The 27,403-nt window shown below is 44.9% G+C and overlaps 1 protein-coding gene across 2 annotated transcripts in view; it reads right to left on the reverse strand.

The window, feature by feature from the left end:
* cwc27 (CWC27 spliceosome associated cyclophilin) overlaps positions 1-27,403 on the reverse strand; it is a 281,202-nt gene that overhangs the window by 251,829 nt on the left and 1,970 nt on the right. The gene's annotated exons all lie outside the window — the stretch shown is intronic.

A 27,403-nucleotide genomic window follows, 5' to 3' on the forward strand; every position in this document is an offset into this window, starting at 1 on the left:
GGGAGAGAATAGGGCCCCTTAAAAATCAGCTAAGCCAACGTGTGGAATCGCAAGAGATAGGGGAGATACTAAATGAATGTTTTGCATTAGTGTTTACTGTGCAGAAGAACATGGAAGCTAGAGAACTTGAAGAAATAAATAGCGACATCTTAATAAATGTCCAAATTAGAGGTGGTGGGGCTTGACATCTTAAAATGCATAAAGGTGAATAAATCTCCAGGACCTGATCAGATGTACGCTGTTGAAAGCTAGGGAAGTGATTACTGCGCCCCATGCCGAGATATTTATATCATCGATAGCCATAGGTGAGGTGCCAGAAGGCTTTGAGGTTGGCTAATGTGCTGTAACTATTTCAGAAAGGTTGTAAGGAAATGCCAGGAAACTACAGACCAGCGAGCCTGACATTAGTGTTGGGCAAAGTGTTGGAGAGGATCCTGAGGGACAGGATTTACATGTATTTTGAAAGATATGGACTGCTTAGGTTGGTCAACATGGCTTTGTGCATGGAAAATGGTGTCTCAAGTTTTTGAAGTAACATAAAAGATAGATAAAGATGGAGCAGTGGGCTTGATCTATGTGAGCGTCATTAAGACATTTGGTAAAATTCCACAAGGTAGCCTGGTTAGAAAGGTGAGATCACGTGGAATACACGGAGAATTAGTCATTTGGATACATAACTGACTCAAAGATAGGAGACAGGGTGTTAGTGGAGGATTGCTTTTCAGACTAGCGGTCTGTGACTAACAGTGTGCCACAAGGATCAGTGCTGAGTCCACTGCTTTTTTGTCTTTTACATAAATGATTTGAATGTGACCATAGGAGGTTTTGTTCGTAAGTTTGCAGATGACACCAAAATTGGTGATGTAGTGGACAGCCACGAAGATTCCCTCAGAGCACAAGGGACCTTGAACACATGGGCTGCATTTTGGAAAGGCAAATCAGGGCAGGACTTATACACTTAATGGTAAGGTCCTGGGTGGGGAGTGTTGCTGAACAAAGAGACATTGGAGTGCAGGTTCATAATTCCTTGAAAGTAGAGTCATAGGTAGATTGGTCTAGTGAAGGCGGCATTTGGTATGCTCGCTTTTATTGGTCAGTGCATTGAGTATAGGAGTTAGGAGGTCATGTTGCGGCTGTAGGGGACATTGGTTAGGCCATTTCTGGTTCAATCCTGGTCTCCCTGCTATACAAAGAATGTTGTGAAACTTGAAAGGGTTTAGAAAAGACTTACAGGGATGTTGGAAGGGTTTCAGCAATAAGGACTGGCTGAATAGGCTGGGGCTATTTTCCCTCGAGCAGAGGCTGAGGGGTGATCTTATTAAAGCTTATAAAATCACAAGGAGCATTGATAGGGTGAAAAGGCAAGGACTACACCTCCTCCCACCCTGCCCCCTGTAAAAACGCCATCCCATTCTCCCAATTCCTTCGTCTCCGCCGCATCTGCTCCCAGGAGGACCAGTTCCAAAAACGTACAACCCAGATGGCCTCCTTCTTCAAGGACCGCAATTTCCCCCCCCCCCGACGTGGTCGACGATGCCCTCCACCGCATCTCTTCCACTTCCCGCTCCTCCGCCCTTGAGCCCCGCCCCTCCAACCGCCACCAGGACAGAACCCCACTGGTCCTCACCTACCACCCCACCAATCTCCATGTACAGCGCATCATCCGCCGTCATTTCCGCCACCTCCAAACGGACCCCACCACCAAGGATATATTTCCCTCCCCTCCCCTATCAGCATTCCGTAAAGACCACTCCCTCCGTGGCTCCCTCGTCAGATCCACACCCCCCACCAACCCAACCTTCACTCCCAGCACCTTCCCCTGCAACCGCAGGAGGTGCAAGACTTGCGCCCACACCGCCCCCCTCACCTCCCTCCAAGGCCCCAAAGGAAACTTCCATATCCGCCACAGATTCACCTGCACCTCCACACACATCATCTATTGCATCCTCTGCACCCGATGTGGCCTCCTCTATATTGGGGAGACAGGCTGCCTACTTGCGGAGCGTTTCAGAGATCACCTCTGGGACACCCGGACCAACCAACCCAACCACCCTGTGGCTCAACACTTCAACTGCCCCTCCCACTCCACCAAGGATATGCAGGGTCTTTGGACTCCTCCATCGCCAGACCACAACAACACGACGGTTGGAGGAAGAGTTCCTCATCTTCCACCTAGGAACCCTCCAACCACAAGGGATGAACTCGGATTTCACCAGCTTCCTCATTTCCCCTCCCCCCACTTTGTCTCAGTCAAATCCATCGAATTTAGCACCGCCTTCCTAACCTGCAATCTTCTTCCTGACCTCTCCGCCCCCACCCCAGTCTGACCTATCACCCTCACCTTGACCTCTTTCCACCTATCACATTTCCGACGCCCCTCCCCCAAGTCCCTCCTCCCTACCTTTTATCTTAGCCTGCTGGACAAACTTTCCTCATTCCTGAAGAAGGGCTTGTGCCCGAAACGTCGATTCTCCTGTTCCCTGGATGCTGCCTGACCTGCTGCGCTTCTCCAGCAACACATTTTCAGCTCTTATCTCCAGCATCTGCAGTCCTCACTTTCTCCTGAATAGGCAAGGTGTCTTTCCCAGGATATGGGAGTCTAAAACTAGAGGGCGCAGGTTTAAACTAGAGGTATAAGATTTAAAAGGGACCTGAAAGGCAACTTTTTCTACAGCGAGTGATGAGTGTATGGAGTGAGCGACCAGCCTCCACCACTTTCTCTGGCACAATTACAACATTTAAAAAGCACCTGGATGGGCAGATGAATATGAAAAGGTTTAGAAGGATTTGGGCCAAATGCAAGAAAAAGGGACTAGATTAATTTAGGATATCCAGTCAATATGGATGGTTGGACTGACAGGTCTATTTCCATGCTGTACAGCTCTATGACTCTTAGTAACACTACATAGTTACCCAACACTCCTGATTCAATACATTACCCAGTACTTTGCATTCAACAGTAAAATAATGTAATTCACCACTTCTTACGCATACGGTCACAAAAACACTTTTCATGAGCTTTGTAGCATGATAATGAAAACACAGCATAATTCCCCACCAAACTGAAGGATCCTCATTGAGAGACAGAGTCTCAAAACCAGGAAGTAAAAGCTTTGGAAGAATGTCAGCAAAATCGGACCAATATGAAACAAGGAATTAAGAGGGCTAACAGGGGTCATGAAATATCTTTAGCAAACAGGGTTAAGAAAAATCCCAAGCCTATTATTTGTATATAAAAGGACCAAGAGGGTAACTAGAGGCCCACTCATGGACAAAGGAGGAAAGTTATGTGTGGAGTCAAGAGAAAATGGGTGAGATTCTCAATGAGTGCTTTGCATCAGTATTCACCAAGGAAAGGGACGTGACCATTGTTGAGGTTAGGGATAGATGTTTGATTATCACAAACAATAGTGGTCCCAATACAGATCCCTGTGAAATACCTCTGTCCATTTTGAGAAACTCCTTTCCTGTACTACTCTCTGTCTCCCACTACCCAGCTAGTTCTCTATCCATCTAGCTAGTACACCCTGGACCCCATGCAACTTCACTTTCTCCATCAGCCTACTATGAGGAACCTTATCAAATGCCTTACTGGAGTGCATGTATATGACATCTACACCCCCTCCCTCATCAATCAACATTGTCACTTCCTCAAAGAATTCTATTAAGTTAGTAAGACATGACCTTCCCTGCACAAAATCATGCCTATCACTGATAAGCCCATTTTCTTCCAAATGTAAATAGATTCTATCCCTCAGTATATTCTCCAGCAGCTTTCCTATCACTGACATCAGGCTCACTGTCTATAATTACCTAGATTATCCCTGTGACCCTTCTTAAACAAGGGGACAATATTAGCAATTCTCCAGTCCTCCGGGACCTCACCCATGTTCAAGGATGCTGCAAAGATATCTGTTAAGGCCCCAGCTATTTCCTCTTTCACTTCCCTCAGTAATCTGGGATAGATCCTATCCAAACCTGGAGACCTGTCCACTTCAATGCCTTTTGGAATATCGAACACTTCCTCCCCTCCTTATGCCAGCTTGACCTAGATATAGGTGGTCTGATTAGCAAGTTTGCAGATGACACAATGATTGGCGGAATGGCAGATAGTGAAGGGGACTGTCAGAGAATGCAGCAGAATATAGGTAGATTGGAGAGGTGGGCGGAGAAATGGCAGATGGAGTTCAATCCGGGCAAATGCGAGGTGATACATTTTGAAGATCCAATTCAAAAGCGGACTATACAGTAAATGGAAAGGTCCTGGGGAAAATTAATGTACAAAGAAATCTGGGTGCTCCAGTCCATTATACCCGGAAGGTGGCAACACAGGTCAATAGAGTGGTCAAGAAGGCATACGGCATGCTTTCCTTCATCAGACGGGGTATTGAGTACAAGAGTTGGCAGGTAATGTTACAGTTATATAGGACTATGGTTTGGCCACATTTGGAATACTGCGTACAGTTCTGGTTGCCACATTACCAAAAGGATGTGGATGCTTTGGAGAGGGTGCAGAGGATGTTCACCAGGATGTTGCCTGGTAAGGGCGCCAACTGTGAAGAGAGGATGAGTAGATTGGGATTTTTTCATTAGAAAGACAGACGTTGGGCGGGGGGAACCTGATTGAGGTCTACATAATCATGAAAGATATAGATGGAGTGGATAGCAAGAAGCTTTTTCCCCCAGAGTGGAGGACTCAATTACTACGGGTCACGAGTTCATAGTAAGAGGGGAAAAGTTTAAGGGAGAAATGTGTGGAAAGTTCTTTACGCAGAGGGTGATGGGTGTCTGGAACACATTGCCAGCAGCTGTGGTAGAGGCGGGCACGATGGCGTATTTAAAATGCATCTACATGAATGGGCAGGGAGCACAGGGATACAGAAACTAGGCGACAGGTTTATCTAAAAGGATCTGGATCGGCTCAGGCTTGGCCTGCCAAAGGGCTTGTTCAAAAAAAAATCTAAAATGGTTGGAATTCTGATGACTTAAGATCACATAGAAAGCAAAAATAGGATGATGAAAGAATGATTTATAACAAGATGGTATAATATATTAAACATAATAATGTTAGATTGCCAACAATATTAAATAATTAACTTCTGAAGAAATGAGTACCAAGCTTAAATTTCCAGTGCTAGAAAGACTGTGTGGCAGTAGATAGAACAGTACATCACAGGAAGAGGCCCTGTGCCCACAATGTCTCTGCTGATCATCATGGCCACTTTAAACTACAGAGGAACCTCGATTATCCGAATACCAATTATCCAAAAATCAGATTATCCGAAGGAGGTCTCAAGGTCCTGACAGAAACATTACATCAAAGACGTGCGTCCAACACTGATCGCCGTCTTTTGTTTACAGTGATTAAAAGTGCTGCCAAGAACAGTCCTGGACTGATGGAAGCGCAGGCACCGTCTCTAAATTACTGACCTCTTTCTCTCTCTTCCCACACTTTCCCTGGAGTTCTACAGAAGGGTGCACCCTAAACCCCCCTTCCCCAGATAATCTGTCCAACATTGTCCTGTACAGGGCAAAGGTGGCACCTGTCAAAAACTTGCAGTAAAATGGTATGTGTGTGTGTGCGCGCGCTCTATTTGGAGACTCACCCTCCAAAAGGCAGCAGCAGCAGTCTTGTTGTTGGTGTCTAGTCTGGCTGCCCCGAAGTGGGGGCAGGGGCGCATGGGGGGGGAGGTTGCAGGGGGTAGGGGTGGGGGCAGGGGCAGGCAGTGGGCGCAGGGGCAGGCAGTGGGCGGTGTTGGACGGGGTTTTGGGGGGCTGGTGGTGGGCAGTGTTGGATAGGGTTTGGGGCTGGGCGGTGAGCGGTGTTGTGGGGGGGGGGGGGAAGCGGCCGGTGTTGGACAGGGTTTAGGGGGCAGACAATGGGCGGTGTTGGGGGATGGGATGACTGGAGGAAGGACGGGAGCGGGGGCTCGCGCACACTGTGCTGCTGCCTAGTCTCGTGAACGGGGAGCAGACTTAATAGAAAACTCTGAGCCCCAGAGCAAAGGCATTGAATCAATTAACCGAATGAAATAGTGCCCACCCATCTCGTTCGGATAACTGAGTTTCCTCTGTATTCCCATCTGCCTACACTCAGTCCAAAACCCTGTATATCCCTGTCTGTTCATGAGTGTGTCTTAATGCCTCTTAAATTTAACTCATATATTTGCTTCTACCACCTCACCTGCCACTGTGTTCCAGGCCCTGGTGTAAAAGACTTTCCTCACACATCTCCTTTAAACCTTTTCCCTCTCACCTTAAACTTATACCCCCTATGCTCCTTGACATACGAACGACCCCGTTCATGAACAAATTGGTTTACGAACAGGATTGTACGTAAAATTTTGCTTCAACGTACGTACAAAATTCAAGGTACGAACGAAGGTACGAACGCAAAAAGCCCGTGTGCGACTACATGGTTTCATTGTTCTGCTTCGCCACGCGCTTGTTGAACGCAAAAGCTCTCGGGCCCTACGTGATCTCATTCAGTTCATCTTTGGCGCGTGCGCTGTGAACAGCCATCCAAGCATTCTTACGCTATCCGAGCAATGGGAAAAATTGATTCAGTTCGCGAACTTTTCGGTCGGCGAACAGGGTCCCAAAACGGATTAAGTTTGTAAGTCGAGGCGCTACTGTACATACGCTCAAGAAGGAGCAGGGAGAGGGGGAGGGGGAAGGACTAAACAATAGATGGAGATTGAACCAAGAGAGAGAAAAACAGTTGGGCAAACACAGGAATGGATAAAGGTCAGCCTCGGAAAATGAATATATTGCTAATTGGGACCATTAATGGCTGAGAATGCGCTATTTGTGGTAGCAACCCTCTTGATGACAAGGCCTCATGTTTGGGAGTTAGGGTAAGGACGTTGGAGAAGGTGCTCAGGCTCTAAATGATTGAACTCGATATTGAATCCACCAGTAGGTTGCATTGAACTTCGCTAGAGCACAAATATCACATAGATTAGTCACTTCCTATTGTAGATACCTGTCCATTAACCCTTGAATCGATATTGACACAAAAAAGATTAACTTTCCTGTTGGCTAACAGCTCCTAATGAATTATGGCCACTTGAATAATGTGTTGGTATACTTGCACTCATATAAACCCACAATAAAGCTATTGATTCTGTGATTGCAGCTGGGCATCAAATTCAAAGTTTATCACTGATTATCCAACAGCATTCACTTTTGGAGAAGTTCGAATATAGTTACTCCATTAGTGAAGTTTGCTACACTAAGCAAATGTCACTACTACCAGAAGAGAAATAGCATAGTGGAAAAAAATTAATACAGAAATATTTTTGCCACTCTACGTAATTCAAGACATACAGCAAACTGAAACGTTAGTATCCCCAAATGGAGTCATAATGGACTTGAAACAGTATTTTTTTCTATTCATTCATGAGATGGGCATTGTTGGCTAGGCCAGTATTTATTGCCCATCCCTAATTGCCGAGAGGGCAGTTAGGAGTCAACCACATTGCTTTGGGTCTGGAGTCACATGTAGGCCAGATCAGATAAGGATAGCAGTTTCTGTCTAAAGGGCATTAGTTAACCACATGTATTTTTTCCCCCTACAATCAACAATGGATTCATGGTCATGATTCTACTTCTATTTCCAGATCTTTTATTGAATTCAAGTTCCACCATCTGCCATGGCGGGATTCAAATCCAAGTCAATGGATTAACAGTCCAGTGATAATACTGATGAAGGGCTGATGACGATGAAGGGCTTTTGCCCGAAACGTCAATTTCGCTGCTCCTCGGATGCTGCCTAAACTGCTGTGCTCTTCCAGCACCACTAATCCAGAATCTGGTTTCCAGCATCTGCAGTCATTGTTTTCACCCCATCTGGCCAGCACCTTCCCAGATTTCACTTTCTCTGCTTCTTGCTCCACAGATGCTGCCAAACTGAGATTGATTAGAAATATCTCTCTTTTTTAAAAAGTGCAGGAAGTTAGAGAAGTCTAAGGAAGTAGTCCAGGGTGACGGTGGGGCAGAGAACTACAATAATAAATAATCAAAAATTCAGGATCATGTTGTTCAGCATTTCCATTCAACCAGCAAACCACAATACACAGATGTTATGTTATCAGACTAATACAGAGGCCCGTACTAATTATTTAAAGATATGAATGCAAATCCTGCCACAGCACCTGGGGAATTTAAATAACTTCATTACATACATTCAGAAAAAAGAAGTATGCTTCAATTCAAACTTAAGTTGAAATTTTCATTCTTGGGTGGCGTGTTATAGAAGTCAAACAAGGCAACCTTGAAATAAGTGCAAAGGTTATTGGGTGTGTAAGCAGACTGGGTGAAAGGCCTACCTTGGTGCTCCAACACTATGTTAAAGCTTTTAGAGTCAGAATCATACAGCACAGAAACAGATCTTTCAGACCACACTGACCATATTCCCAAAATAAACTAGTCCACCTGCCTGTTCCTGGCCCATTTCCCTCCAAACGTTTCCTACTCATGCACTTACCCAAATGTTTTTTTAAATGTTGCAATTGTATTCACATCATAGAGTCATACAGCACGGAAACAGACCCTTCAATCCAAACTGTCCACGCCAACCCATGTTCCCAAACTAAATTAGTCCCACCTGGCTGCATGTGGCCTGCCACCAAACATTTCCTATTCATGAACATATCCATATTTTTTGTTTAAACATTGTAATTGTATCTGCATCTACCACTTCCTCTGGCACTTCAGTCCCTACACTAACCATTATGTTTAAATAAAAGTTGCCGCTCATATCCTTTTTAAATCTTTCTCCACTCACCTTAAAAATATGTCCTATAGTTTTGAACTCCTCTAACCTAGGGAAAGTGCTCTTGGTGCTCTTATCTATGCCCCTCATGATTTTATATGATCACCCCTCAACCTCCTACACTCCAGTGAAAGAGGTCCCAACTTATCTGAAGAAGGGCTTATGCCCGAAACGTCGATTCTCCTGTTCCCTGGATGCTGCCTGACCTGCTGCGCTTTTCCAGCAACACATTTTCAGCTCTTATCTCCAGCATCTGCAGTCCTCACTTTCTCCTCCCAACTTATCTAGCCTATTATATAACTCAAACCTTCCATTCCAGGCAAAATCCTGGTAAATCTTTTCTGAACCCTCTCCAATTCAGTGATATCCTTCCTAATACAGGGCAACCAGAACTGCATACAGAAAAGATCTCATCAATGTCATGTACAAACTCAATGTGACATCCCAACTCCTAAGATCTGAGCAATGAAGGGAAGCATGCTTAACTTCTTAAACACCAAAGTTCTTAACCACTATGCCTACTTGATGCAAATTTCAAAGAATTATGAACCCAAGCCCCTAGATCTCTCATGCACCATGTCCTATAATTAATTGTATAAGTCCTGCCCTTGTTTGTTTTACCAACATGCAATACCTTGCATTTATCCAAATTAAACTCCATCGGCCACTCCTCAGCTGATTGACCTAACAAATCAAAATCTCTTTAAAGAAAAACTATTTTTAAAAATTCCTCCAGCTCTCACTCCCTTTCATGCCTCCATGAGATAATGGCTCCACATCCTCCATGGCCTCCATATACTCTTGCCAACCTACAACCACTCCCGCTTAATAGCCCCTTTGTCAACCTATGACAATCAGGCTGGGAAGAGAGATCTTTATTGACTTTCTGTTCTCACCTACAGCTCTTCACTCACTCCGACAGTGGGAGCTGCCAGCACAGCAGCATTGTCACAGGACTAGTAATCCAGGGGGGGGGAAGAGAGAGTCTGGGATGAGAGAGTGGGGGGACAGACAGGAGAGGGGAGGAAGAGGACGGGTGGGGGGGTGGGGAGGGAGAGGGCAGAGAGAGGTGGGTGGCGAGACAGTGGTCGAGACGGGGGAACTCATTGCCACTAAAGGCTGTGGAAGTCAAGTCAACAGAGTCAGAGTCATACAACACAGAAACAGACCATTCGGTCCAACTTGTCCATGCCAATCAAGTTTCCCAAATTAAATGAGTCCCACTTGCCTCTGTTTGGCCCATATCACTCTACATCTTTCCTCCTCATGTACCTGTCAAAGTGTCTTTTAAATCTTATAACAGTATCTGCATCTACCATTTCCTCTGGCAATTCATTCACATACAAACCACCCTGTGTGGAAAAAAAGTTGCCCTTTTGGTCCCTTTTAAATCTTTCTCCTCTTACCTTAAAAAGTATGCTTTCTAGTTCTGAACTCCGTTATCCCAGGGAAAAGATTTTGACCTTCATCTTATCTATACTCTTATTTTATAAACCTCTATAAAGCTTACCCCTTAACCTCCCATTTAGTTTATTTTGGGAGGGGGCATGGGCTGAGGAGGTGGAAGAGAAATGTTGAAGGTAAATGAACATGGAAAGCCTGGAGACACTCAACAGAGCTAGATGCTTTTGTGGATAGAGTTAACATTGAGACCAATATGCCTCTTCTCCAGAAGAAACTGATGTTTCTCTCTCAACAAATGTCTTCATTTCAGAACTCCAGCTTCTGCCATACTTTGCTATTATTTTAGACTGAAGGTAAAGTCTGTTTATATTTTATATAAAAGTCACAATGTTATCCTCATCTCCATGCCTTAATGCATTGACAATAAGGATGTGTATTTATATATTAGTCCATTTAACACAGTTCACAAGCATCCCAAGCCATGTCACAAACAAGAATGCAACATCAAACCATATCAGAACATGAAATCAAATATATTAAAACGAGGTCAGATCTGATGGAAAAGAGTGGGGGGGGGGGGGGAAGAAGAGTGAGATAGGGTGACAGAGGGTGGTGGGTGGGGGTGAGAGAGAGAGAGAGAGAGAGAGAGAGAGAGAGAGAGAGAGAGAGAGAGAGAGAGAGAGAGAGAGAGAGAGAGAGAGAGAGAGAAATGGGGGAACAGGGGGGTGGGAAGAGGAGGAGAGAGAGAGAAAGAAAGAGAGAAAGAAAGAAAGAGAAAGAAAGAAAGAGAGAGAGAGAAAGAAAGAGAGAGAAAGAAAGAAAGAAAGAAAGAGAGAGAGAAAGAAAGAAAGAAAGAGAGAGAGAGAAAGAAAGAGAGAGAGAAAGAAAGAGAGAGAAAGAAAGAAAGAAAGAAAGAGAGAGAAAGAAAGAAAGAAAGAGAGAGAAAGAAAGAAAGAGAGAGAAAGAAAGAGAGAGAGAGAGAGAGAGAGAAAAAGAGAGTGCGCGACAGAGAGAGAGAAAATTCATGACGTTAGAGCTAAACATGATTGAGGGAAGCCAACCAACCCATCTAACTTATACTGTTTAAAAAGAAAGAGTGCCAGGATCTCAGCAGAGTCAGTCTTCATTCATGCTATTATTTCCAGGAAACTAGTCTGGATGTTGGTTACCCTTTGTTCAAAAAAAACACACAAATTTATTTTCTATCAATTTGTACCCAAGCCTCCTTGCCCTATTTACTTGTTCTGGAGTGTTCTTTTTATTTAGTGGTAATTATCATTGTTGTAATTATCATTTTTTTAAAAAAGGGTTATGCAGTTGGGTCAAGAATGACTTGTTTCTCCTCCAGTTCAGTAGGTTCTTGGGAACATAGAAATACAGGACACAGAAGCACAAGTCTCTTTCAGTATCCTTTAACCTTCAATAGAATCATGGCTGATCTCATTGTGGCCTCAATTCCACTTGCTTTCCATCATCTGCAATTCCACTGTCGGTACAAAATCTGTCACACTCAGCCATAAATAAACCCAAAGACCCAACTCCCAATGCCTTCAGGGAACAGCATCACACAAACTAACAACCCTTTGAGAGTCTTTAAGACAGAGATGGATAAGTTCTTGATTCATAAGGGGATCATGGGGAGAAGACAGGTTTGAGAAGCATATCAGCCACGATCGAATGGTAAAACATACCCATGGGTCAAATGGCCTAATTCTGCTCCTAGATTTATGGGCCACCAAAAGAATCCTGGTCAATATCGGGATTCAACTCTATTTTCTCAACACGTCTCATGTTTTAAATGAACATTGAGAGATGCAAAAAGCAAAGGCATATTTTTTGCAAGGTTTGTAGCTCAGGTTGAGGTTTAGGGTGTAGCTTTGCTCGCTGAGTTGTAGGTTTGATATCCAGACGTTTCATTACCTGGCTAGGTAACATCATCAGTGGCGACCTCTAGTGAAGCGAAGCTGTTGTCTCCTGCTTTCTATTTATAGGTTTATCCTGGATGGGGTTCCTGGGGTTTGTGGTGATGTTATTTCCTGTTCGTTTTCTGAGGGGTTGATAGATGGTATCTAGATCTATGTATTTGTTTATGGCGTTGTGGTTGGAGTGCCAGGCCTCTAGGAATTCTCTGGTATGTCTTTGCTTAGCCTGTCCCAGGATAGATGTGTTGTCCCAGTCGAATTGGTGTTTTGATTTTCATCCGTGTGTAGGGCTAGGAGGGAGAGAGGGTTGTGTCGTTTTGTGGCTAGCTGGTGTTCGTGTATCCTGATGGCTAACTTTCTTCCTGTTTGTCCTACGTAGTGTTTGTGGCAGTCCTTGCATGGAATTCTGTACATGACATTGGTTTTGTCCATGGGTTGTACTGGGTCTTTTAAGTTTGTTAGTTTTTGTTTGAGTGTGTTGGTGGGTTTGTACGCTACTAGGATTCTGAGGGGTCTTAGTAGTCTGGCTGTCATTTCTGAAATGTCTTTGATGTATGGTAAGGTGGTTAGGGTTTCTGGCTGTGTTTGGTCAGCTTGTCGTGGTTTGTTGTTGAGGAATCTGCGGATTGTATTTTTTTTGAGTATCCGTTCTTCTCGAGTACGTTGTATAGGTGGTTCTCCTCTGTTTTCTGAAGTTCGTCTGTGCTGCAGTGTGTGGTGGCTCGTTGGAATAGTGTTCTGATACAGCTTAGTTTGTGTGTGTTGGGATGGTTGGTGGTGTAGTTAAGTATATGGTCAGTGTTTGTCGGTTTTCTGTATACGCAGGTTTGTAATTCTCCGCTGTCCTTTCTTTCGACTGTGACGTCCAGGAATGCGAGTTTGTTGTCGGTTTCTTCCTCCTTGGTGAACCTTATGCCTGTGAGGGGGTTGTTGATGATGTTAAATGTCTCTTCTATCTTGTTTCGTTTTGTGATGACAAAGGTGTCATCTACATAGCGGACCCAGATTTTTGGTTTGATGGTTGGTAGGGCTGTTTGTTCTAGTCTTTGCATTACTGCTTCTGCTATGAATCCTGATAGCGGAGAACCCATGGGTGTGCAGTTGGTTTGTTTGTAGATTATGTTGTTGAAGGTGAAGTGGGTGGTGAGGCACAGATCCACTAGCTTCATGATGTTTTCGTCAAAAAAGACAAAAACATCGTTATATTACCTGCAGACAAGGGTCGGCTCACAGTCATCCTGAACAGAAGGGACTGCATAGAGAAAGCCAATGCACTACTCGCAGACACCAACACCTACCAACAGGTGGCACAAGGCTCGACCCCACAACTAGGAAACAAAATTACATATCACCTAAGAAAATTACACAATTCTGGACAATTAAACAAGGCAGAATTCCAAAAAATGCAACCAGACGGGACCAACAATTCTACGGACTACAAAGAATCCATAAACCAGGAGCCCCCCTCAGACCCATAGTCTCACTACCCGGAACACCAACTTACAGACTGGCCAAAGAACTACACGCAAGACTGAAATACCTAGTAGAAGAGTCACAGCACTCCATCCACTTCACCCAGGAATTCCTAAAAATCATCAAAAACACCAAGATAAAGGAAGATGAAGCAATGATCTCATTCAACGTAACAGCACTGTTCACCTCCATCAACATCGACCTGGCAAAGGAAACACTTCTCACACTTTTAGAAGAGACCATCACACACACCCCAACCACCATCAATCACATTACCAACGAAAATATCATGAAGCATCATCATTTGGATGGAACCCTAAACCCAGATACTGTCCACCTGTTCTGGTGTGCAAAGATCACAGGGAGAGTGTAGTGACTGTAACGAGGTCAGCCAGGTGGACCTCATAGAATGAGTTCCCAGATTAACAGCCCCAATCAGGGAGCCCCGGCTGACAGATTAAAACAAAGAGTGTGATCACACAACATTGCCCTTTGATGTGAAGGGCAGTGTTTGTCACTGGCCACCCGGGTGTTTTCCTATCTTCCTGGTGATGGAATTTGAATAAAGATTCGTGGACTTTGTGTCTTTCACTGTGTATCACACCTGCATACACACACACCATGGGTGCTGGGGAAAAAATAAGCACTACCGCACTTAGGTGGTAGTGTGGGGATTTAAAAAAAAAACAGGGGGTCACACCTGCACACACAAAAAAAACAGGAGAAGAAGAAAAAAAAACAAAGAGTGTGATCACACAGCATTGCCCTTTGATGTGAAGGGCACTGCTTGTCACTGGCCACTTGGGTGTTTTCCTATCTTCCTGGTGATGGAATTTGAATAAAGATTCGTGGACTTTGTGTCTTTCACTGTGTATCACACCTGCATACACACACACCATGGGTGCTGGGGAAAAAATAAGCACTACCGCACTTAGGTGGTAGTGTGGGGATTTAAAAAAAAAACAGGGGGTCACACCTGCACACACAAAAAAAACAGGAGAAGAAGAAAAAAAAACAAAGAGTGTGATCACACAGCATTGCCCTTTGATGTGAAGGGCACTGCTTGTCACTGGCCACTTGGGTGTTTTCCTACCTTCCTGGTGGTGGAAATTGAATAAAGATTCGTACACCTTGTGTCTCTCACTGTGTCTCACACGTACACCATGGGTGCTGGGGAAGAAAAAAAGAAAAAAAAACAGAAGTGTGGTGGGCGGCACAGTGGCACAGTGGTTAGCACTGCTGCCTCACAAAAAAAAAACAAAAAAAAAATGGAGATAAGTTTAAAAAAAATAAAACAAAGAGTGGCTGTACCCTGGAGCTGTTCAGGGAGAGGTGGGCACCACAGACAGTGGAGTGTTTTATTTCCCCCTCCAACTGTATTTTGATTTAACCTCTGCCTTCCCCTTCACATTTTGATTATACAAATTGTTGAGAATGGCACTGCTTGCCACTGGCTACTCTGGTGTTGGAATATAAATAAAGATTTACACACTTGTTGTTCTTTACTGTGTCCGACACCTGCTCACATGCGACATGGGTGCTGGGGAAAAATAAGCACTACCGCTGTTAGGCGATAGTGTGAGGAAAAATAAAGGAGTGTCAGACATCCTGTTTACTCTGAGAGCTAGCTCTGAGGAAGCTGGATCAATGGTGAAGGACTTTCCATTTTGTGTTAGGGAGGAGACTGACCTCTGTGCTATCTGGATCACACAGTCAGTGTGTTACCACTGTGAAAAAAAAAGAGCAGCTGACAGATTAAAAGAGGAGTGGCAGATGGCTGAGGGAGCTGGACCAGTGTCAAGAAACTTTCCCACATGTTAAAAAAAAAGAGTAAGTTGGTGAAGGGATACCAGCCTCTGTGGAGTTATTTCAGTGTTAACGAGAGTTGGATTTTCAACAAATGGTAAACCGCATTCTGTAGCTGGACAAATACCTAATTGCATAGAAGATTCATATGCTAAGTTGCAGGGAAGCTGTCCTTCATGAAACTGGACATGAGCCATGTGTACTTGCAATTGTGGTTAGATGAGGATCCCCAGATGTACATTATAATAAATACCTATGGGGGTTTGTACCAATATACAAGACTGCTATTTTAGGATAGTCAGTCAGTGCAATTTTTCAACAGACAATGAAGAACATTTTGTAAGGTCTATCCCAGGTCACCATTTATCTAGATGATGTGCTAATAACAGGGAAGACCAATAAGGAGCACTTCAAGAACTCATAGCCCTTACATGTTTCTCCCAGGCGGATGTACACCTTTGAAGGGAAAAATGTGTGTCCTTGGTATCCCAAGTGACCTACTTGGGCTACACGGTCAATAAGGTCGGGTTACATCCACTGGACGTGAGGGCGATCAAAGCTGCCCCAACTCCACGTCTCTACTGGAGCCTAGGTCTTTCCGTAATAGTTTGCCAGCCTGAGGAAAGTTCCTACATAGCCTGGTCTCTATCCTGGCACCTGTGCAACAACTCTTAAAGGGTTGGCCTTTCAAATGGTTGTGTAGCCAAGTCATAGCTTTCAGGGAAGTGAAGAAACAGCCAACATTCTCTAAAGGTGTTGGAACCCTTTACATCCCAAGATAGTGGCAAAGTAGGACGCTTCTGCCGGACCACGTCCACTCTGCCCGTTCTTCTTTTCTTCTCTCCCCACCACCGCTGACAACTCTGGCCTCAAATGTAGACATGAGGAGAGGCCTCTCAGCTAGATGTGGCATGCAGGCTCCCAGCCTGACTTAATGGCCTCCCGTGATGGCTTCCCTGCAAGGCGGGGTAGCCACTAACACCCCCCACCCACTCCCACCCCACTGCCCTCCACCCCTCCCCCCCAGCGTGGCACCCTCTCGGCCCAGTCGTGTGACAGTCTGGGGTGATCACCCAGCCTCATGATCCTCAAGTTGAAGCCTGGCACTGTCTGGAGCCAGGGCGGACTGGAGACTAAGTGCCAGCATGGTATGGGTTGGAAGACCACAGTTTGTGGACTTTTGTTTCTGCGATGCTGGACATTTCATTTCTCCATTTTCCAAGATTGTGTAACTTAAGAAGCTGTACCTAGGTACTTTGTACCTAAGATGGCGTTATAAGTGGCGATACATAAACTATTCACTGTCATCACTGAGTACATGTGACAATAAAACTAATTAATTCATTCACAGTAAAATCTCAAGCGAGATGTAGAATCGACATGCCTCGCAGTATGGCACCAGGGTAGTATTAGCTTATAGGTAGTGCAATGGAGAGGAACGCCCAATAGTGTATGCAACCAGAACTTTGCGTGATGCACAGCATAAATATGCCCAGATAGTGAAGGAAGGTTTGGAGGTCATATTTGGAGTCAGGACGTTCCACCAATACCTTTATGACATAAAATTTTAATAATATCAGACCACAAATCCCAACTAAGTCTACTTAAAGAAGACAAGGCAATGCCGCACATAGCTTCAGGCCAAATTCAACAATAAGCTCTAAAATAAGTGCATATAACTACTATGTGGAATACTATCCAGGAGACCCAAGTAGTGAATGCGGATGCATTGAGCTGTTTCCCACTGGCAGATACATCACCGGTGGTATCGCCACAGGAAGAGTCGTAATGATTTTAAATTTTCTGGATGCTCTCCCAGTCAGAGTTGACATCAGACTTTGAACGCAGAAGAATCCAGTCCTGACAAAACTGGGGGTATTGAGGGAAGCCAAAGAGTCATCATAACCAGAACTGAAATTATTTTGAACCCGGAGAAATCAGATTACAGGACAGGATGGCAGGTTATTACAGGGAGCAAGAGTGATGGTCCCGAGCAAAGGTTGGCGCCAGACTCTGAACTCTATCAGGATCATCCAGAGGTCTTGAAGATTGTTGGTGCGAAGTTACGTCTGGTGGCCAGGACTGCATAATTGACACTGCCGCACCAATGGGGCTATGTGCCAACAAAAGACAAAAATTACCACCAGTAGCTCCCGCATATTTATGGCAATGGCTAGGTAAATCCTGGTCTCAGTTACATGTCAACTATGCAGGTCCTTTCATGGGCTTAATGTTTTTAGTCATTGTAGACACCCATTCAAAGTGGTTGGACGTACATGGAATTTATTTGTCAAACATGGTAGAGATGATAAAGAGCCTATGCGCATCTTTTGCAATACACTGATTCACAAAAGTGTTGGTCACAGATAATGGGCCATTGTTTACCAGCAGGGAATTTGAGTGTTTCTTAAAGTCGCATGTGATTCGACATTTAAGGACAACTCCATATCATCCATTATCCAACAGACTGGAAGAAAGATCAGTCCAAACTTTGAAAGCAGGTTTGAAGAAACAGCCTATAGCTTTGCTGTACCAAACTGTCCCAGTTCCTATTTGATTATAGGACCACCTTTCATGCAACTTTAGGGATAACTCTAGCAGATTTGGCAATGGAATAATAGCTAAAACTACGATAAAAGCTATCGAGCTGACAGTTCAAGGAAAGCGAGATTAAGTATTGAGGAAGAAAAGAATGGCGATCATATCAATTATGGAGTGAGATGTAACATGACAGCCAGCATAACACAGTTGGGCATAATGGCCTATTTATTGCTGTTCATTCTGTGTAACCATGTATGCAAATTTTGGTGAGAACATAGTTTTCAATACTCAGTTTATGAAACACTCAACATGTAATTTTCTACCTTCTTAGCTATTTACCTTATTAAACCTTCAAAGCAGGAAGGCAATGATATTATTGCTAGATTATTAATCCAGAAACTCAACTAATTTTCTGGGCACCAAGGTTCGAATCCCACCATGGCAGATGGTGGAATTTTAAGTCAATTTTTTAAAACCTGGAATTGAGAATCTACTAACGACCATGAAAGCATTGTCTGAAAAACTCATCTAGCATCTAATGTCCTTCAAGGAAGGAAATCTGCCATCCTCACCAGGTCTAGACTATATGTGACTGCAGACCCACAGCAATGTAGTTGACTCTAAATTACCCTCTGAAATGGCCTAGCAAGCCATTCAGTTGTATCAATCACTACAAAGTCTCAAAGAAATGAAACCAGATGGATCATCTGGTATCAACCTGGTCACTGAAAAACCAACGGCAGAAACAGCCCTGTCAACCCTGCAAAGTCCTCCTCACTAACATCCACGGATTAATGCCAAAATCTGGAAAGCTGTCCCACAGAATAGTTAAGCAACAGCTTGACAATGTCCCAGACACGACCATCAATATCCCTGGATGTGTCCTGGCCCACAGCAGGACAGACCCAGTAGAGGTGGCAGCACAGTGGTACATTGTCCGAGGGGAGTTGCCGTGCGCATCCTCTACACTGACTCTGGATCCCATGAAGTCTCAAATCTTCAGGTTAAACATCCTGCTGATTACCATATTGCATCCTCCACTGGCTGATGAATCGGTACTCTGACATTTTGAGCACTAAGGATAACAAGAGCACAAAATCTGGGGGTTTTCAATGTCCAGCACCAATAGTAGCTCAGCAGCAACACAACTGATCACACTATAGTTGTTAGATTGCAACATTTGGTGAGGGAACCAACAAGAGGAAAAAAACATACTTGACCTCATCTTTACCAATCTGCCAGCTACATCTGTCCATGACAGTATTGGTGAGAGTGACCACAGTACCGTCCTTGTGCAGATAAAGCTCCGCCTTCACAAAGAGAACACCCTGCAATATGCTATGTGGCACGAGCACCATTCCAAATGGGATAAACATCAAACAGATTGAGCAACTCAAGATTAGACATCCATGAAGCACTGTGGGCCATCAACAACAGCAGAACTGTACTCAGCATATTCTGCAACCTCATGACCTAGCTTATTCCTCATTCAACCATTTCCAGCAAGCCAGGGGATCAACCTTATTCAATGGAGAGTACTGGACGGTATGCCAGGAGCAGCATTAGGCATAACTGAAAGTGAGGTATATTATGGACAAAACCAGACCCGCCTCAAAGTATTTTAAGATGGTAGCCTAAACCCTAACTGTTTCTTATTTTAAAGACAGATGTAAAGTGGGGTGTTCCCATGTGATGCAACTGGTCAAACCACTCAACACTCAATTGTGTTAAGAAAAACATAACTTATTTAAAGACTATAGTTAAATATAAACAAAAGAAAGAGGAATTTAGAATAACTTAACTATTGGACAACTTAACCGAAAAATAGACACAGAGTATCTATTTCAATATAGCAACATCCCATTAACATACCTTGGCAAAATGGTAGATTCATACACAGATTTTTACATGCAGTTTCTCAGTCCAGGAAGGAACAAAGAGATTTCAGAGAAAGTCACAGTTAGGAATCATTTTACTCAAGCTTGCAACCCTTCTGGGACCCAAACAGCTTCCACTTCAACAGCCAAAAAAAACTAGAAAACCTGATCTAGGAGAACTGGCTTCTCCCCTTCCATTGTTATATCTGTTCTAAACAAAAAACCTAAAGGCCTCCTCTGATTGTTGACTTAGACAGTTCCCCTTAGCCACTTCAGCATCTCTGCCTTTACAATCTCTCTTCAAAAAAACTCAGGACAAAATAACCTTTTTAAAGTGACATCATCATCACGGGTGTCAGCCTGGTAGCTTACGACTTGTATGCCAAAAAGAATAAGTGGCAAGTGACAGACAGAGCTAAGTGATTCCACAGCCAATGGATCAGATCCATCTCTGTAACTCTGCCAAACATTGTCTGCTATCATTCGTGACTATCCACCAACTTGCTGGGGGAGGCAGCTCCACGTATATCCCCATCCTCAATGATGGAAACAACCAGCACATCCATGCAAAGATAAAATTTGAAGCATTCGCTGCAATTTTCAGCCAAAGCGCCAAGTGGATGATTTATCTCAGCCTCCTCCTGTGGTTCCGAGCACTACAGCACCAGTCTTAAACCAATTCGATTCACTCCATGTGATATCAAGAAACAATTGGAGACACCGGATGCTGCAAAGGCTATGAGCGCTGATAATGAACTCCAGAACTTGCCACTCCCAGAGCCAATCTCTTTCAATACAGTGTCAACACTGGTATAAACGCAACATGAAAAATTGCTCAGATATGTCCTGTACAAAAAAAAAGCAGGACAAATCCAACCCAGCCAATTATTGCTCCATCAGTCTACTCTCAATCAGCAGTAAAGTGATGGAAGGTGTCATTGACAGTGCTATCGAACAACACTTGCTCAATGACACCCAGTTCAGGTTCCACCAGGTAAAAACAAGGACTGCAGATGCTGGAAACCACAGTCTAGATTAGAGTGGTGCTGGAAAAGCACAACAAGTCAGGCAGCATCCGAGGAGCAGGTTCCACCAGGGCTACTCAGCTCCTGACATAATTACAGATTTGGTTCAATAACAGACAGAGGACAGAGTGACATTCCTGAATTGAATTAAATTGAATTTATTGTCAGATGTACAGAGACAGTGTAAAGCTTTGTCTTGCGAGCAATACAGGTAGTTCACACAGTTAAGTAGCATAGATAAATAAATAATAGGTAAACAGCAGCAAAAACAAAAATACAGGTACAGATGAATGTTAAGAACTAGAGTTCATTCAGTATTCTAACAACACTAGGGCAAAACCTGTTACAAAACCAGCTGGTGCATGTGTTCAGGCTTCTGTACCTTCTCTCCAATGGTAGAGGTTGTCGAAAAACATTGCCAGGATGGGATGGATCTCTGAGAATGCTGATGGCCTTTCCTTCACAGTGGACTTGGCAGATGGATTCTATAGATGGAAAGTTGATCTCTGTGATTGTCTGGGTTGAGTTCACCACTCTCTGTAACCATCTTGAATGGTACAGTCGCCATACCAGGTAGTGATACATCCAGACAGAGTGCTCTCAATGGCGCACCTATAAAAGATCGCATGGGTATTTGCCATCATGCCAAATCTCCTCAGCTGCCTGAGGAAGAGATATTGTTGGGGCTTTGTAACCAGTGCATCCACATGAAGAGTCCAAGAAAGCTTGTTGTGGATGACCACTCCAGAAGCTTGACACTCTCCACTCATTCCACCTCTGTGTTGTTAATGTGTAGGGGGCATGAGTAACATCCCACTGAAAGTCAATAATGAGTTCCTTGGGTTTTGCCAGCATTGAGAACTAGGTTGTTTTCAGTGACCATTTTTTCCAGATCTTCCACCTCCTGTCTGTCGTCTGTTTCGTTGCCACCCGAGATTCAACCAACTATAGTGGTGTCACCAGCAAACTTGTAAATGGCATTAGTCTGGTATTTGGCGATGCAGTCATGTGTATAGAGTGAGTACAGTAGGGGTCTGAGTACACACCCTTGGGTGGCTCCAGTGTTGAGTGTTCGTGTGGATGAAATACTGTTCCCAATCTTTACTGATTGTGACCGGTGGATCAGGAAACTGAGGATCCAGTTGCAGAGAGTGGGGCTTAGTCCAAGATTACTAAGTTTAGTAATCAATCAGTCTCAAGAGGATAATAGTGTTGAAGGCTGAATTGTAGTCAATGAGTAGGATTCTTACGTAGCTGTTCTTGGTGTCAAGATGTTCTAGGGAGGAGTGAAGGGCAAGTGATATGGCATCTGACATGGAGCTGCTGGTCCAATAGGCAAATTGGAGTGAGTCAAGAGTAGTGGGGAGGCTGGAGTTGATTAATGCCATGACCAGCCTTTCAAAGCACTTCTTGACCACTGAAGTTAGGGCTACTGGACGGTAGTTATTGAGACATGCCGCATGAGCTTTCTTGATGTTGGCCCTCTTGAAACAGACAAGCAGAGTGGCCTGCTGCTGGGAGGTTGAAATATCCGAGGAGACTTCTGCCAGTTGATCTGCGCAAGCTCTGAGTGCACGGCCTGGTACGCAGAGGTGTAACTTCTTGCCGAAATCCTGCTCAAAGCGAGCATAGAAGATGTTGAGATGACCTGGGAGGCATAATGTCTGCTTTCTTGCACTGTCACTTTTTAGAACTGGTGATGTCATTCAGTCCTTGCCATATTTGTCGGGTGTCTGTCTGGGTCTCTAGTTTGGATCGATATTGGTCCTTGGGTGTCTTAATGGCTCTGCGAAGGTCATACCTGGATTCTTTATATTTGAGTGGGTCTCCTGATCTGAAGGCCTCACGTCTGGTTTTTAGCAAGTTCTGTATAACCCGATTCATCCAGGGCTTCCTCAGTCTGCAGTCCTCCACACACTTGCTGATAAAGTCTGTGACGGTGGTAGCATATTCATCCAAGGTATATGCAGACTGTTTGAACATGGCCTAATCAGATGATTCCAGACAGCACCAGAGTTGATCCTCTGCCTCCTCCAACCAGCACTGGACCTGCACCCACGCAGGGGGTCCCGTGCTTGTGCTTTTGCCTGTAAGCCAGGAGAAGAAACACAGCATTTTGGTTGGAGCTCCCGAAATGAGGTGGGGGATGGAGTGGCAGGCATCATTCTCAGTGGTGTAGCAGTGGTCTAAAATGTTCAGGCCCTTGGTGGGACAGGTAATGTTCTGGTAGTATTTGGGAAACACCTTCCTTAGATTGGCTTGATTGAAGTCGCCAGTTACAATAAACAAGGCCTCGGGATGTTCCGTCTCCAGGGCATTAGTGGTAGAGTACAGCACATCCAGAGCTTCCTCAACCTTTGCTTGTGGCGGTATGTACGCAACAGTTAGTATAGCAGCAGTAAATTCCCATGGTAGATAGAAGGGGCGGCACTAGATGGTGAGGAATTCAAGGTTTGGGGAGCAATGGCTGCCCAGGGTTGCAATGTCTGTGCTGCATGAGCTTTCTTGATGTTGGCCCTCTTGAACTTGTTGATTAAACCCCTCCACCCTTTCTCTTAGAAAAGCCATCAGCCTGAAGTGCGCAGTTGGAACAGATGGGTTGAGCCAGGTTTCTGTGAAGCAGAGTGAGCAGCAGTCCCGCAGTTCACGCTGGAAGCTGAGCCATGATCTGAGTTTGTCCATTTTGTTCTCCAGAGATTGTACATTTGCAAGGGGTAAGCCAGGAAGGAGGGGTCTTGAAACTACGTAGTCTCAGTCTTACAAGCAAGCCGGCACGCTTATCCCACTTCCTCACAGGTTTCTTAGATTTGAGTGGTCCGGTGGAGTGGATTGTGACTGCTTCCAGTTAGGTGATCTGTCCTAGGAGCCTGTAGAGCAGGTAGGTTGCAATTCAGTGTACTTTTGCAGGAGGTCTGCTTAGGACCCAGTGTAGCAGGTAATTTACTGTGTGTTTTTTTAACTGGTGGGAGTTTGTTTAGGACCCAGTGAAGAAGTTCCTGGTTTCAGTTGCTGCCGATTTGCTACTCCAGGTCCAGCCACATTTTTTGCAGAGGTGTTTGGGCTGCTCTCCAGGTAAGTTCTGATAGATTTATGTCAGGCAGGTGTCCTATGGGGCCAGGAGTGTTTCGTATCGGTCCTCCTTCCTGGGGCAGGTCTCTCAGGTCCCTCCATTTTCCAGCAGGCTCCAAGCCTGGGGCTCGCGTAGGCTGCCTCCGGCTGGCCTGGCCTTCTTCTAGGCTGGTCAGATGGGTAGTAGGCACCACGTGGTCTTGACATCAAGGCTGGATTTGACTGACAGTAGCATGAAGGAGCCCTAGCAAAACTGCAATCAATGGAAATCAAGGGACGAACTCACCACTGCTTGAAGTCATATCTGGCACATAGGACGATGGTCGTGGTTTTTGGAGGTCAGTCATCTCAGTTCCAGGACGTCTCTGCAGGAGTTCCTCAGGGTTGTATCCTAGGCCTGACCATCTTTAGCTCTTTCACCTTCCCTCCATCATAAGGTCAGATTTGGGGATGTTTGCCAACGACTGCACAATATTCAGCACCATTTGTGACTTCTCAGCAACTGAAGCAGCCTTTGTTCAAATGTAGCAAGATCTGGACAATGTCCAGGCTTTGGTTGACAATTGGCAAGTAACATTCAAGCTACATAAATGCACCATTACCTATAACCACTGCTGCTAAGGGCACTGCTTGTCACTGGCCACTTGGGTGTTTTTCCTTGGGTGATGGAATACAAATAAAGTTTTCTGCACTCGATGTTTCTTCACTTTGTCCTAAACCTACATGCACATGACATGGGTGCTGGGGAGAAATAAGCACTCCTGCTGTTTGGCAGTAGGGCAGAGGTTTTAAAAAATATATACAATCAGGAGATTTAGAATCTCCTCAGTTGAGAACTGACTGTAGAAAAAAAAAGAAAACAAAGGGAAAAAAAACAAGAGATCCATTGCCACTTGACATTAAACGGTGTTACCATCACTGAATCCCACACCATCAACATCCTGGGAGTTACCACTGACCAGAAACTCAACTGGACTGACCACATAAACACATTGGCTACAATAGCAGGTCAGAGGCTAGGTATAAAACTCATGATTAACTCATCTCTTGACTCCCCAAAGCCTGACCATCATCTATAAGGCACAAGTCAGGAGTGTGATGGAATACTCCACACTTGCCTGGATGTGTACAGCCACAACGACACTCAGAGCTTGACAACATCCAGTTATGCTTTCCTTTATTAGTCAGAGCAGTAAGTATAGGAGTTGGGAGGTCATGTTGCAGCTGTACAGGACACTGGTTAGGCCACTTTTGGGATATTATGTGAAATTCTGGTCTCTCTCCTATAGGAAGGATGTTGTGAAACTTGAAAGTGATCAGAAAAGACTTACAAGGATGTTACTAGAGTTTGAAGAGTTTCAACTATAAGAAGAAGCTGAATAGGTTGGGGCAATTTTCCCTGGAGCGTCAGAAGCTTGGGGGGTGGGGGGGGGGGGGGGGGGGTGACCTTATAGAGGTTTCCAAATTAAGAGGGGCATGGATAGGGGAAAGAGACAAGATCTTTTCCCTGGCATGGAGGAGTCCAGAACTAGATGGCACAGATTTAAGGCGAGAGGGAAAAGGTTTAAAAGAGACCTAAGAGACAATTTTTTCATGCAGAGGATGGTACATGTAAGGAATGAGCTGCCAGAGGGAGTGGTGGAGGCTGTTACAATTAGAACATTTAAAAGGTACCTCGATTGGTTGATGAATAGGAAGGATTTAGAGGGATATAGGCCAAGTGTTTGCAAATAGGACTAGATTAGTTTAGGATATCTAGTCGGAAAGGACAAGTTGGACCGAAGGGTCTGCTTCTGTGATGTACATCTATGATAAGGCAGAGTCAAAAGGTGTGGTACTGGAAAAGCACTGCAGGTCAGGCAGTATCCAAGAAGCAAGATAGTCAATGTTTTGGCCATAAGCCCTTCATCAAGAATGTGGGGAGGGACCAAGGGGGCCGAGAAATAAATACGAGGGGGGTGGGCAGGGTTTGAAGGTGATAGGTGGATGCTTGTGTGGGGTGATGGTGGTAGGTCGAAGGGGAGGGTGGAACAGATAGTTGGACAGGGGAGAAGTTGAACAGGGCAGTCCTGAGGTGGAGGGTTGAATCTGGGATAAGCTGGCGGCAGTGGGGGGGGTGAGGAAATTGGTGAAATCGACTTTGATGCTGTGTGGTTGCAGGGTCCCTAGGTGAAAGATGAGGCATTCTTCCTCCAAGCGACTGGGCGGTATGGTTGTTTGGTGCGTGTGTCCTGGAGATGTTCTCTGAAACATTTCACAAGTTGGTGTCCTGTCTCTCCAACGCAGAGGAGACCACATCGAGAGCAACGGACACAGTGGATGAGGTGTCTGAATGTGCAGGAAAATATCTGTTGGACCTGGAAGGACCCTTTGGGGCCTTGTATGGAGGTGAGGGGGGAGTTTAGGTGCAGGTTTTACACATCTTGAGGTGACAAGGGAAGGTGTTGAGAGTGGAGGGCATGGACCTAATGAGGGCAGCGTTGAGGAAATGGTCTCTGCAGAATGCTAATGGGAGTGGGGAGGGAAATATGTCTCTGGTGGTGGGGTCAGATTGTAACTGGTGGAAATGGCAGAGGATGAGATTGGTGGGGTGGAAGGTGAGGACGAGAGGGTTCTATCCTTGTTGCAGTTGGAGGGATTGGGTTCAAGGGTGGTGGTGCGGGAAGTGGAGGTGATGTGCTGGAGGGCATTCTTGACTGTGCGGGAGGAGAAATTCCAGTCCTGGAAGTAGGAGGCCATTTGGGATGTTCTGGAATGGAACTGCTCCTACTGGGAGCAGATGCAGTGGAGGAGGAAGAATTGGGAGTCAGGGATAGCGTTTTTCCAGGAGGCAGGGTAGGAGGAGGTGGGTTTCAAGTAGATGTCCACATTGATTCAGTCACTGAAAATGGTGATGGAGAGGTCCAGGAAGGGGAGAGAGGTGTCCAAGATGATCCAAGTGAACTTGAGGTCAGGGTGGATAGTGTTCATGAAGTTCATAAAGTGTTCAACCTCCTCATGGGAGCACGAGGTGGAGCCAATACAGTAATTTAAGACTAAGCAGCCCACATGATGGCACTACATCCACAAGCACCCACTCCCTCCACCACCAACATGCAGTGGCAGAAGTATGTACCATCTACAAGATGCAGTACTGAAATTCACCAAAGGTCCTCAGGCAATTCAAACCCAAAAACACTTCCATCTAGAAAGAAAAGGGCAGCAGATACATGGTAACACCTCTACTTTCAAAGTACCCTCCAAGCCATTCACCATCCTGACTTGGAAACATATTGCTGTTCCTTCATTGTCGATGTGTCAAAATCCTGGAATTCTCTCCCTAACGGTATTGTGAATCCACCCATAGGAAGTGGACTGCAGCAGTTTAAAAAGGCAGCTGAGCATCACCTTCCCAAGGGCAACTAGGAACAGGCAATAAATGTTGGCCACACAGTGATGTCCACATCCCTTAAACAAATTTTAAAAATGCTTAATGGAGAGTTTTAAATGAGGTTAAACTTCTGACGTGAA

This window comes from Chiloscyllium plagiosum, unplaced genomic scaffold (genome assembly GCF_037043375.1).
Source record: "Chiloscyllium plagiosum isolate Xiang-an unplaced genomic scaffold, Cpla_swu_hap1 HiC_scaffold_1, whole genome shotgun sequence".
Lineage (NCBI taxonomy): Eukaryota > Metazoa > Chordata > Chondrichthyes > Orectolobiformes > Hemiscylliidae > Chiloscyllium > Chiloscyllium plagiosum.